General features: G+C 46.3%; 1 protein-coding gene across 1 annotated transcript in view; it reads left to right on the forward strand.

Annotated features, from left to right (window-relative positions):
• The window catches only part of LOC126535345 (epoxide hydrolase 4-like), a 191,403-nt gene that overhangs the window by 107,958 nt on the left and 69,585 nt on the right, over nucleotides 1-13,860 (forward strand). The gene's annotated exons all lie outside the window — the stretch shown is intronic.

A 13,860-nucleotide genomic window follows, 5' to 3' on the forward strand; every position in this document is an offset into this window, starting at 1 on the left:
TATAAAGCGAATGATGACTGTAACTTACGTGGCAGAATAAGCTACGAATCTTACAAAACGTGGTTTCCTAATATTTTGTGATCGTTATCAATCAGGCCTCGTTTGTGTACAACTGATTTTTTGAGCATGGTGCACAATAAAAGCATTCCACCTTGCACTTTCGATATGGCTCAAAACCGTAAAAAATGTTTGTTGCCCTCGACAGCAAACTTACGCTACAGCTGCGATGGGAGAAGCCGGAGGTGAAAATTGTGCGATAAATATGTCCACCATGTGCGCACTAAAATGTCTCGAGCTATAGTCACAAGATATCTTTTTGTAACTAAACTTCGTCATTAGCTGCCTACCTTCAATATTAATATTCCAGCGTCAACATTGGCTAAAGTTATATTTTACAAACAATTCTAGCGTAAACGTTTTAGCGCATACTTTGTGAGCTTCAGGTGTTTTCAGCGTATCTTATACCTAGCCTCCGACGCTGTGATACCGCAGGGCTAATTTCTGGAACTAAGTACATATCAGAATAGGCATGGGGAGGAGGGGGCATCACACGCATGCATACATCTTGACACGTGTACTTATTTAATCTCTTTTCGGGCACTTCACCCGCTGACAATCTCGTGTTCTCGTTTAGCGCAAGACGAGCCAGCACGATTTGGAACTTACTCGAATGCAATTGTTGGTTCTAACTGTTGTGTACGTTCTCACCGAACATTGTGTAATCAGAATGTATGGGCGGCACGAATTGTGTAGTAATTTCTGGAAGGTACGCAGGCAGCAGCAATTACCTAGGAACACTCGACGAGTCATGTATAAAAGCCGACGCGCTTGACCCGCAGAATCAAATTTTCGATGATCACCGACTGTACTCTCCGCTATCCTTGTGCTTTGAATGTTACCTGCTTATAGGGGAGCAAGTTCCCCAGCAAGGAGTTAGTTTTGTGTTTCACAGTTTTGCTACTGTGTTTTTGACCGTGACTACGACGTGACAATATCATGAATGGCATACCTTCAAATCAATGCCATGACGTATCTGTCATGGCGTATGTGTTATGACCTAAATTGTTTGAATTACATGATGCCATCGTGGTGGTTTCTTTAGCTTAATATATATCTGGATATGAATGACATGGGATGCATGCATGATCTGAAATGAAGGATATTGTTTAAATGCGACATGCGGATAACACGCGTGTTATAAATTGAATGCCATGATTGATATTGCATTAAAATAAGGACAACACATGCGTGAGCATGTCATGCCGTGTCATTCTTGAGACGTCATGCAGGCATGTCTCGTCACACATGTCCTATTCAGAGGACGAAAGGGACACGATGCCATCAGCTCGCGTAATTTATGCCATTCATGACAAACACGTCATGACATGCCTGTCATGTCATTCAAGTGATGTACAATGTTTCATTGTTCTTCTTGGTTAATGTTCCTAAACTATTGCTTCTTTATAAATTGATTTTGTTGCTGTCTTGGATTGCGCACTGTTGATGTTAGATAATCATTATATTCCTATTAAAGTGCTGTTATGTTCATACTAGATGTGCATTTCAATATAGAATTATTCTTGCTCATTTCTATGTAAGCTTCAACCATCAGACATTTGATATTTACTTCTAATTTGCTGATTGGTATTCTTGCCCTATCGTAAGTCTTAGGTGATGCAATGTCTTGTTTACCTATTTCTTCTAACTTGATTTGCATTTTTTCGCTGTTTTTATATTAGTTGCTAATCGAAGGTTCAAAATTAAAATACATGACCTAAGAGATGGTCTTCGAGCCATATTTTACTTTGGGGCCTCCTTCTGTATACCATATATTTTGTAACTGTATTATTGTCCAATAATAAATAAACAATTTATTTATATTTTGTCGGTTAAAGATGGACCCGGCAGAGAATAAGTTCTTGTCATTTGATTTTAATTTCATTTATTTTTGAAATTGCCCAAGAAGCATGACGTGGATAACATGCATGTCATTACATAAGCGTCATAAATGAGACGAAATTACATTAATTAATTGAATGACATGACATGCGTTTCTTCAATTGGACGTATTCTGCATATGCGTGTCATGACATGCGTACTTGTAATAAATGACATGTCATGGCATGCATGCCATAACACGAAGAGCATGAATGCTATGACTGTATGTAAGGCCATTGCTTAATTACAATTAACGTCGTGATATGCATGACAAAAATGACAAATTTATGTAATGCATATACACATGCACACCATTACATTATCACGACAAGAACTTAGCGGATCCAGTGGACCAATTTGTCCAGTAACTTGGGCCGATGGCTATATGCTTGGGTTCATGATGCCGTGATGGTCATTTCATCCTCATTCTAGCTTCGTAATTGAACTGTAGCGTCTGATGTTCGCGTGCTACCCACACTCAAGCTAGGTGGCACGTTCAAAATCTCAGCATCGCTCAGCAGAACATCGGCTGCTGACTGCATCTTTTCAAACAGCGATCTTAAAGCAAGTTTCCCACGAGGATTGATTTACAGACCCGGAAAAGAAATGAGCCGCCTCTTTATTTCTCCCGAAGCTTCTACCGGACTTTCGCAGCCATACTCGTCGTAAATCATCATCATCAGCCGATTTTTATGTCTACTGCAAGACTGAGGCTTGCCCGACCGATTCAAATTAAACCTGTCGTCATTGCCAGACCGCTTAATCAAACATTGTGGCGTGCAGCTACCTGCTTCGCAAAGTGTCCGATTATGACAACTCTGCTCCAAGTTCTACTGTGACAGCCACATCACGGCTAGTCCAAGGCGAACAGTGCACCATGCTGCTAGTCCAAATGGATAGTAAAGGACACAGGCTTCTGGTTGTGCTACAGTTTCATTGAGGTCATCGCGCTGAGGTCATACCGTTTGATTAATTTCATTTCATTTATTTCATTTCATTTATTTGGGCAACACAAATACAAGGTTTGCCCGCAAGGTAAGGCAAAAGGAGGGCGTAATCCTCCTGACTAAGGCATTTACCCTCTGGATAAAGGCGTTATCTCGGATAAGCTGTATGGTTTTCAGAGGAATAAATCGACCGAAATGGCATTATTAAACGTCCGAGATAAAATTATAAATAACACCGAAGAAAAAAACTTTACCATTGGTATATTCCTTGACTTTCACAAGGCTTTTGATAGCATAAAACATAACATATTACTAGAGAAACTCCAAGTATATGGCATTAGAGACATAGCATTAGAACTTATGCATAGCTACCTTGAATCTAGATTTCAGTATACTTCCTTGAAAAGGTACAGTTCTGAAAAGAGCATGATTAAATATGGGGTACCACAAGGCTCAATTTTAAGGCCGTTATTATTTATTGTTTACATAAATGACCTAACTAACGTTCCACTGACAGAGGAACTCATACTGTACGCTGATGACACTAATGTCTTTTTTTTCCGGAGCAGACCTTCCCAAACTAGAAGTTCCCGCAACCCATTGGTTACAAGACCTTAGCGAGTGGCTCTATTTAAATAAAGTGGACTGAAATGCAAAAAAAAACCGTAATTTACAGTTTTTTATTCCAAGAATAAGCAAACAGGGGCGCTATAACGTAATACTATTCCAAACTTTTTTATTCCAATTCTGCTATCAGCCCTCCGCGATTGGTCAAAAACTTTTTTCGACCACCCCCCACTTCACCTGTCTGGCACGCGACGCCACGAAAACCGCAATACTTCCCCATCTGATATGATGTGTACACACTGATTATGCATGATTTGACAGAAAAAAGAAAAACAGTTATTTCTGATTCGACCCCTTTTCGCCATTAGCCCTCGGCTATTGGTAAAAAGTTTTCAGGCTGCACCCACTTCACCTGCCTGTCACACGACGTCACAAAACAGCACGAACTCACCGCGTCAAAGTGACGTGTACGCGATAAAGATGCATTAATATGCCGAACAAAACTGATTTTTTTTTCGGAATAGGCGCAGGCTGCCCCGTTCCGAAAGGAATAAAAGATGGCTGCCGCCGATCGCTGAGACGCTGGCTACTCGCACCTGCCGGAGAGCATGGGTGTATTTGCGTATAATAAAACTTCTTGCGTGACCGTGTAACGTTTTCAAGCACTTTCGGCACGTTTACTACCTCATTCTGCCAACTCTTCTTTGCTGAGGGTCAGCTTTAGCGTCATTCTTAAGCTTCCGTTGCATGCCGCCGCGATTTTCGACCAGCCACCACAAGCTAAGTAAGGGAAAGCCGACCAATCGCAGACGCCGGTACCACCCACTTCATCCGGTTATCAATTTTCAGTGCACTGGCTGTGCCCCAGTGAATCCCTCTCCCCTTGAGCGTTCTCCTCGCCTCTTGTCAGCCAATTAGATACGACAAGCCGCTCAGTGAAGGCAATGTTATTCGTTTTTCAAGCAAACAAAAGTGACCTCCTATGAACGAGGAGAGCGTTTGATTGGTCTGTTCAGACAACCCTGTGGGTGACCGCCCGGTGCTTGCGTCGGTGGTTACGCAAATTTGGCGTCAGGAAATTGGAATAGAAACATATTGGAATAGTTTTACGTTATAGGGCCCCAGATTACGACGTAAAACTTTTTTATTCTGGATCGCAACTTGAACATGTCTCAAGCCATTCGTTTCTGGGTGTTACATTTCACAAAAACCTAAGCTGGACAGAGCACATAAATAAGGTACGCGCTAAGGTTGCACGATCTGTTGGATCTGTTGGATCTGTTGCACGATCTGCTGAAGTGTTGGAAAAGGCAAAGATTAAATCGCAAGCTCAAGAGGCGAATAGCACTACTCACACAAGAGGCTGCGGAATACGCTACCATGCTATGCCGAGAGAATTGGCTATCCCTCTGCGACAGCTTGAGAGGAAGACTTAGTACTTCCAAGACGTGGAAGTTATTGAGGTATTTAATCAACCCGGCCAGCAGCAAAACGGAATCCCACCACAATATGGCCCGAGTAATTCACCAATTTCCTGGAAACGAGGCGGACCTCCTTTTGGCTCTCAAAGCCCAGTACTTCCCCACACAGACATCGGAGCCTCTGCCACCCTACACCGGCACCCCTAACGAGCTCCTAGATGAGGACATTCATCTACATGAGGTAACAGCGGCGATAATGGGCTTGAGACGCCGCACAGCCCCGGGAATGGACCAAATTACCAATAAGGCACTTATAAATCTTGACAGCCCCTCGCTAGTAGAGCTTACCGCTCATCTTAACGAAGTATGGAGGAAAGGAAACCTTCCCGAGGACTGGAAAATAGCCGAGGTTCGTCTGATACCGAAGCCAGGCAAGCCACCAGCCATTGAGAACCTACGACCGATCTCCCTCACTTCGTGTGTAGGAAAGCTCCTAGAGCACATCGTTCTCAACCGGCTACAACCATTCCTGGAGGATTCGGGGAAACTTCCAACAACGATGATAGGATTCCGTCCACACCTCTCGAATCAAGACATCCTACTTCAGCTGAAAGAGGAGGTGATCGTACCAGCGACACGCAACTCCCCCACGGCTATCCTCGCCTTAGATCTTAAAGGGGCGTTCGATAACGTCAAGCATACAGCAATCTTACAGAGGCTAAACGCGCTGGGCTGTGGGGGCAGGACGTACTCCTATATCAGAGATTTCCTCTCAGATAGAAAAGCCATCCTAAAGGTCGGGGACAAAGCCACAAACCCCTTCCTACTGGGAGGGCGCGGCACACCACAGGGCGCAGTGTAATCGCCTCTCCTTTTCAATATCGCCCTAATAGGCCTACCGCCGCTCCTCGATAACATCCCAGGGATCCGGCATGGCCTATATGCCGACGACAGTACCATCTGGTAGTCCACAAGGTCCATCGGGGAAATTGAGAACCGCTTGCAGGAAGCTGCAGACGTGGTGAGCGACAATGCTAAGTCATGCGGGCTCAGCTGCGCCCCCCAAACGTCGGAGCTACTCCTGGTCTCACCGCGAAAGAAGCACACATCCGACTCGCCCACTATCAACATACAACTGGAGGGACACACCATCGTTCCGTCTCAGAGCGTAAAGATATTGGGAATGGTTTTCCAGTCGGATCGCACCAATACAATATTAATTCAAAAGCTTAAAAATACAACAGCCCAGGTTACGCACATGATCCGGCGAATAACAACCAAGACAAGAGGCATGGGGGAGGCGGACACGCTTCGGCTTGTCCAAGCCTTCGTCGTGTCTCGAATAACTTACGCTATTCCATACGCACTACTCGACGAGACGGAACTGAAGAAAATCAACACAATGATCAGAAAGGCATATAAGCAGGCGATGGGCCTGCCAACCAGTACGTCCACAGAACGCCTACTACGACTAGGTGTGCACAACACCGCCGAGGAACTGATCGAGGCACATTTATCCAGTCAGCGAACAAGGCTGGCGGTTACGGAAGCAGGGAGGTCCATTTTCTTACGCCTGGGGCTCTCTGCCCCTCTGAGCCATCCGCCGCCTCAGACTGTGAGCTTACCCCACGCCATCCGGAGAAACATCACCGTACGTCCTCTACCTCGCAATATGCACCCAGTGCACCACGAAGAGCGAAGGGAGGCCCGCGCCCTGGCCATACACAAGCGATACGGGACTTTACCCTCTACAGCCTACACGGACGCGGCTTCTTACTCCAGACGCGCAGCTACAGCAGCCACCGTAGTCATCAACACAGAACATCGGAGCAGCATTTCGCTCACACGAAACAATCTCCTCCAAGCCGAGGAAGCGGCCATAGCCCTCGCGCTCTCCCAAACAGAGGTTGAAGTCATAGTGACCGACTCCCAACAGGCGTGCCGCAACTTTGCTAGTGGCAGAATTCATTCCACTACGCTCCGGATCATCAATCAAAAGCCGCCAACGAGATCAGTCATGATCATCTGGGCGCCAGCTCATCAAGGCATTCCTGGCAACGAGGTTGCCAACCACGTGGCTCGAGATCTGACCCACCGAGCCGACGCCGAGGAATCTGCACCCGAGCGCATGCACCCTCTAGTCTCTTACCAAGACATCACACAACACTACAAGCGAACCCGCACAACATATGCACCCCCACACAAGTCACTACCTAGAGAGCAGGAGCGATTTCTCCGAGCTCTACAGGTTAATACATTCCCCCACCCAACCAGAAATCACCTCATAGACCCTACAAAATTCTCTCCGCAATGCCGCTTCTGCGCAGAGCCCGGGTCCCTCAGGCACATAGTAGGGGGTTGCAGAGCGGCACCATTAAATCATCCGAACCCTTATCCCACTAACGAGCTTTGGGAGAGAGCCTTGGCCAGCTCCGACCTCGAGGATCAGCAACGGCTGATTGCGAGGGCCCAGGACGCGGCCCGAGCTCAAGGCATTCTGGAATGAGGACGCCTCTCCGAAGCTTCATTCACCGAATAAAAATGTTTATTCTCCCTCTCTTCTCCGATGCTTTGTCCCTATCAGGCTTCTCATACAATTGTGCTTTTCGTTTGTGCACTCGCATCTTAGCTACAGCCTCTTAGTATGGGGAAACGGTAATAAAACAGATATAGAAAAATTGGCAGCACTGCAACGGCAAACTGTTCGGTTGCTGAACTCGAAACAATACATAGGATCTTCTATACTAATGATGCGCTACAACATTCCTGATATTAGAGACTCTTACAAAACAAAGATCTGCATACGGCTATTTAAAGAGATCTCCAGCAACAGTGAACTATTTTCAACTCGTTACCTGAGTAGAGACACAGGATACAACGTACGTCACACATCAATAGTAACAAAGAAACCAAGGACAAAATATGGCACGCGACCGATCGAATATGAAGCCATGTGTTTATGTAATACGTACCCTAACATTGTTGACGAAGCTATAAATTCTAGAACAATTCACAAATTTAAACATGCAATACAAAACATAATATTTTCTGGTCAGAGTGTGTTTAACGAATGTTAATAAAGTTTCTTTGTTTAATGTCAGTAAGAAGAAGAACATTCTCGTAATAACAAAAGGTATACATTCAGAATATAACATTAATAACATTACTATTCATCATCATTCACAACACAGACATGAAAGATGACAGGGCGTGCGCAAACTGTCAAGTTATTTTATTTCTGAAGAGGATGCTACTTACACTGACAAAAGCAGTAGAAATCCTCGCACACGCAAACCAAAATTTTAATTTCTTTTCTGCACAGTGTTGTTGTGAAATGTTCGATGGTGCGCTGACGCACTTAGCAGCTCCTTTTGCAACCAAGCTTGCTTCGACAATTTCTCGCGTAGCCTTGTCCGTATTTCTAAACACGATGGAAGAATCCTTAAACATTGGTTTACACACGCAATCCTCACAGCGCACGGACGTATGCTCATCTCGATTACAGTTCAGTTTTTGCTCATGTTCCCTTAACCTGCCATTGAGGCATCTACTTGTCTTTCCAAACGAGCAATTTGCCGCACGAGAAGGGGAAGCGACATAGGACACCTTGTGCACAGTCCACAAACTGCGGTCGGTGATTTTTCGCACGTCCTCGGCGAGCCTTTCTAAACGAATCGGTGGCTTTACATATGCTTGATAGCTTTTGTTGAACTGAAAATACGACTTCCACTTCCACTTATCGGGCCACTTTCTGCTACCATGTTAAATGCCATGCATGTAAGGTACAACCACCTTTTTTCTACTTTGACGAATGCGCTTGTACGTGCCATCTGGTTCCCTGTGCCTTTTCAGCACATTTTTCCGCCATTGACGAAATTACGTGGATGGGGTAACCTGCTTCCCGCGTCTGCTCTTTTTGTCTAAAAAAAAGACTCCGAGGCATCCGGTGGGGCAGGATTTGCGGGGCGCGTTCATAAAACATAGAGGCAAAGAGTTTGTAGACCAAAATGACCGCACCGATTGGCAGTGGGCCAGTACCGTCAGCGCCTTCGCACAGGGAGTGAGTGAGTGAGTGAGTGGGTGAATAAGCTTTATTGCAGGTCCGGCGAGGACGCGAACTCCTCGCGCACCCGGCTAGTCCCCCGTCGGGACCGGCAGCCCACCGGCCCGGTCGCGGGCACGCCGGACGGCCAGGATTTGCTTTTCTAGAGTGGGGCTACGCAGAAGCGAGTCCCACTCCTCCTTGATGAACTCGGGGTACGTCGACCCGCACTCCCAGAGCATGTGAGGTAGAGGGGAGGTCTGGCCGCAGGACGGGCAGGCGTCGTCGCGATACACGTCGGGGTAAGCATCGTGGAGAGCGGACAGACACGGATATGTACTTGTCTGTAGAAGCCTAAGCGAAACGGCTTGCGCCCTATTCGACTTGGGGTGAGGGGGTGGAAAGACCCTTCTGGACATGTAGAAATATTTAATAATCTCGTTGTGAGTAGCGGGAGCGTTCCTGTGACCGTAGAGAGGAGTGGAGTCAGTGCTTCTAATAGAGGAAGCGCGGTCGGTGAGGTCACGTGAGCCTCGTGAGCAGGCTCAATGAGGTTCGGGGGAGCACCCTCGACCGACCCTACGTGTGCGGGAAACCAGTGAATTGAATGGTTTGTGAGCGCATATCGACTCGAGCCGCTAAGAAGACAAACAGCTTCCTTGGCGATGCAACCCTTCTGAAAAGCCCTAAGTGCCATTTTGGAATCACTATAGATTTCGGACCCCCGACCGTCTAGCAGGGCGAGGGCGATGACGACTTGCTCGGCTACTCCGGGGTCGGAAGTGCGAATCGAGGCGCTATTGGAAATCGTTCCGCTTGAGTCGACCACAACGACGGCAAAGGTCTTCCCGTAACTGTTCTCCGCGGCGTCGACGAAGCTTGCTCTAATGTCGTGTTGCTTGACCTGTTTGAGGATCGCTGCTGCTCTGGCCTTGCGTCTGCCCTCGTTATGGATGGGATGAACGTTTCGGGGCACAGGGGCCACTACGAACTTGTCTCGAATGCACCTAGGGATCGGGATACTGACCATCAGGAATTCCGCAGGGTGGTAACCCAGCTCTTCGAGGATGTGTTTACCTGCCGCTGTGGTGGTCAGGCGACTCAGTATGGAAACGCTGGCCTGATGAGTGGCGTCGGAGCCAACTGTGAAAGAAAACGATGACGGACGCGCGAGCAGTTGCACGAGCGCGTTCGCGCGGTTACTCCGAGGCACGGGGACGCTCAACGCGAAAACACGTGCTGTGAGCTGCGCTCAAAATACGTGGAGGCAAGAGTTAGCGCGCCACAGCAGGTGAAGCAAGTGCTGCTGCGGTACACGAACGGCTACGTAGAACACAGAACCCTGGCCACCGTTAGGTTAGGATTGCTGGGCTAGATGCCCGTTGATTATTGTGTTGAGCTGAAAAATTGTCGGGAATAGAGAGGCCATGTGGACAGGACTCAGCTGCCAGGCGTGTCGCAACGCCGGTGTGGCGAGGAGCGTCGCACGCCGATGGGGAAGGAGATGGTAGGCGGCAAATTCAGTGGCGGCCTAGCGGTAAATGCGAGGAAACATGCGTTTACATCACGTCGCAGGTCGTTGAGGTCCGGGATCCTGGATTTAAACCGTGTTGACCACGTTGGAAAGTATTGTTAAGTTGTTAAGGTGGTCACTCGCCAGACATCCTGCGGCGTCTTCGAGGAGCGAAATGCAAATGATGACGGTGGTCCGGAGCGGACCACTGTCATTTCCACTGTTATATATATATATATATATATATATATATATATATATATATATATATATATATATATATATATATATATATATAATTATTTATTTATTTTGAATACTGCCAATCTCAGTATAGAGCATAGTAGGTGAGCATTACAAAGACAATCATGTTTGAAAAGAAAAAGAGACAAACAACAACAACAACAAGAAAAAAGAATCGACATGGAAATACCGAAGAACATCCGCCAGGGTAGCATTAAAGCAATAAATGTGGGTTAAGCAATTATTCAAGCAAAAACATCAGTATTGCAATAAAGTTTAACAGTGCACAGTCAAGTACATCTGAAAAAAATTAAAAATTCAAATTATTATTCGAGAAAAAGAGCAGAAAGCAAGCTTCTATACAGAGCATTTTAGGCAACGGTCACTCACAAATTCAAATTAACATCCCGAAAACGTGCATGCTGCGCACACGAAATGAAGCACGACCTCTAGGATGGTTTACAACCAGTTTGCCAAGCAAAGAGAATCAACGCCGTATCGACCATGCGCAATGTGCAAACACCACAAAATAAGATTGCAAATAAGAAAGCAAAGAACAACCAGGCACAGGATTTCAATCGGCTACAAAAATGGGAATGGAATAAAAAAAACAAGCAAGTGATAGTACAAGAACATAATTATGTGCAATAGCATAAGCAATCTTTTACACCAAGACAACCGGCACACGTCTCAACGGTCATCACCAGCAAATGTTAGGAAAGGAAATACATTGTAGAAGTGCAGGAATCTAAGAAAAGGGAACTAGCGTTCAAATGAGAGAGTGCGCGGCAATGGCGATGGTACTAGAGGTTAGGTGTATCTTCTAACTTTGCAGTGAAAGCGGACACTGTTTCGGCGTCCGTGACATTGGGATTTAACCGATTCCATTGGCATATCGTAAGTGGAAAAAACGATTGCCCAAACGAGTCATTGTTGAACGAATATTCAGTTAATGTGTATTTATGCTTATGACGAGTCGGGCGCGGCTGTGAAAATGCGATATACTTCGACACATTTATCTTATACATGTCATGCAGCAGTTGCTACAAAAACTTGAGACGTGCCTGTTTTGCCCTTGTGGATAGAGTCCTAATGCCAGAAGAAGCTAGAAGGTTAGTGGGAGAGTCCGTGCATTTATACTTGTTATACACAAATATTATGGCTTTGCGTTGTAGTGACGCCAATTTCGTTATACTAGTTAGGCAACGAGGGAACCAAACTGTGTTAGCATATTCTACTAACACTGGTCTAACGAATGTAGTGTATGCTAGTAGCTTTGCGGATGCGGGTGCCATTCTTAAACATGTATATATATATATATATATATATATATATATATACCCTTCTAATACATCCACTTTGTTTTCCACTTTGACACTCGTAATGCTGCCGTATTAAAAACAAACGTCAGCTTTTCTAGCGTCAAGTGCACACCTCCTCAGGCGACTGTATACATATGCCAGAAACAGCAACAGCACGGCAGAGACGCTTGTGGTCTGCACGTAACAGCGCTCGTGCCAGCATTCGGAGGCAGAACGCTGCCCTGGCACCGCTGCAGAGCCGCAGCGCTCCGCAGGGCGGAGGCCGCGTCCCGCTTGCCTTCAAAGTTTTTGGAGACGCCCACACGCAGCGTGTCCTGGACGCCTTCTAACCTTTTGCGGGCGGGATACGCGGGCGCCGTAGATACCAAAACAGCACTGCGGTGGCAACGCCGCCGGCAGGAACGTGCCTCCAGTGTCCATATATTTTCTATCGCATAAAATGTGGGCAAACGACGAATCGCAGTTGTCCTCTGCAACTCTGCTCATGCAGTCTTTGCTTCCCGAACATTTTGAGTTCGTTCACCCTACGCGTACATTCGACTATAGATCGACATCCCGTCTGCAGTGTAGAAACCACGAAAACATATTTCGCGCGCTAGACGTACCTTCGAAATTATTACCACTCGAGGTATTCTGGTGGCCACGGCGTAGCGCCGCCGTGCTCCGAGTCGCGAACTGGAGATCCCGACAGAAGCAGGCGCATTTCCATGGGTGCGGAATGCGTAAACACTCGTGTGCCTAGATTTATGCGCCCGTTAAGAACCCCATGTAGTCGAAATTAATCCGTAGCCGCAAACTACAGCATGCTTGAAATCAAGTTCTGCCAAAGGCACGTTAAACTCCATAACATATGTAATTTTAACTTGAAATCTCGAAATACAGTTTTTATCTTCCACGCTGTGCGCAATGTCTTCATATGCTGTCATTTTTCTTAAAACTACAAATGCCGGTCATTTCGTTTTGCAAGTATAACAAACGCAAATGCGACAACTTATTCTTCTTCTTACATCGCGATATTTCTGCGAATAAAGAAATAATTGCCAAGTGCTTAACGTATCCCTGGGGCCAAAATCGCAAGTTCTAGATGGACGTGAAGGAAAATGTACAAAATCGAAGCAGAATAATATAATATTCGGCTGAAAATAACGGCTCGTTCATTTACCTAGGACGCGTATTAGTTGATCTACCTTTCGGGGCTACAATTTCGTTGACCAATTCATTGCAGTTTCCAGATATCTACCTGAATTATTGCTGAAGCCGAAAAACCTAGTAGATTATATTTATTAACAACCAGCTTATCGGAAAGCAAACTCGAAGATTTATCCCCCGAAGTTCGGCACCAGAGTGGGTGTCACAGACAGGCTTTTGCTACATTTTAGCGTTATCATTAAAAAGGCATCACGAGAACTTTGTGGAAGTTATTTCAACATTGTTGTGCTTGCTGTTTAACTTCGTTGTGCAACTAGCGTGATTACGGCCTTAGCGTATTTTTCTTCTATTCGAAATTTGCTCAACGGTACAAGTGAGTACAAGAGGCGGTGCAGCGGTGGCGTAGAGGTAGAACACCCGCCTCGCGTGCAAGAGGTCCGTGGCTCGAATCCCGGTGCCGCGCAATTTTCCACCGGATTAAAAAAAAAAATCCGCGTGTTGATAAAATTGCATAAACAGGCCTGGAGTGTGGCCTGATCCCGGTGACCAGAACCGGCAACGCACTTCCCTCACCAGGGCAGGATTGGCCACCCTGGTGCAGTACTTGGCCACAACCTCCTATATGAACACAACAATAAAACCCCGGCCCTCAGTTCCCAGCAGCTGCGAAGCAACTGACCACGGCGGCGGTCAGACCTGCGACGCTGCAGAGGGTGCT

This window comes from Dermacentor andersoni, chromosome 7 (genome assembly GCF_023375885.2).
Source record: "Dermacentor andersoni chromosome 7, qqDerAnde1_hic_scaffold, whole genome shotgun sequence".
Lineage (NCBI taxonomy): Eukaryota > Metazoa > Arthropoda > Arachnida > Ixodida > Ixodidae > Dermacentor > Dermacentor andersoni.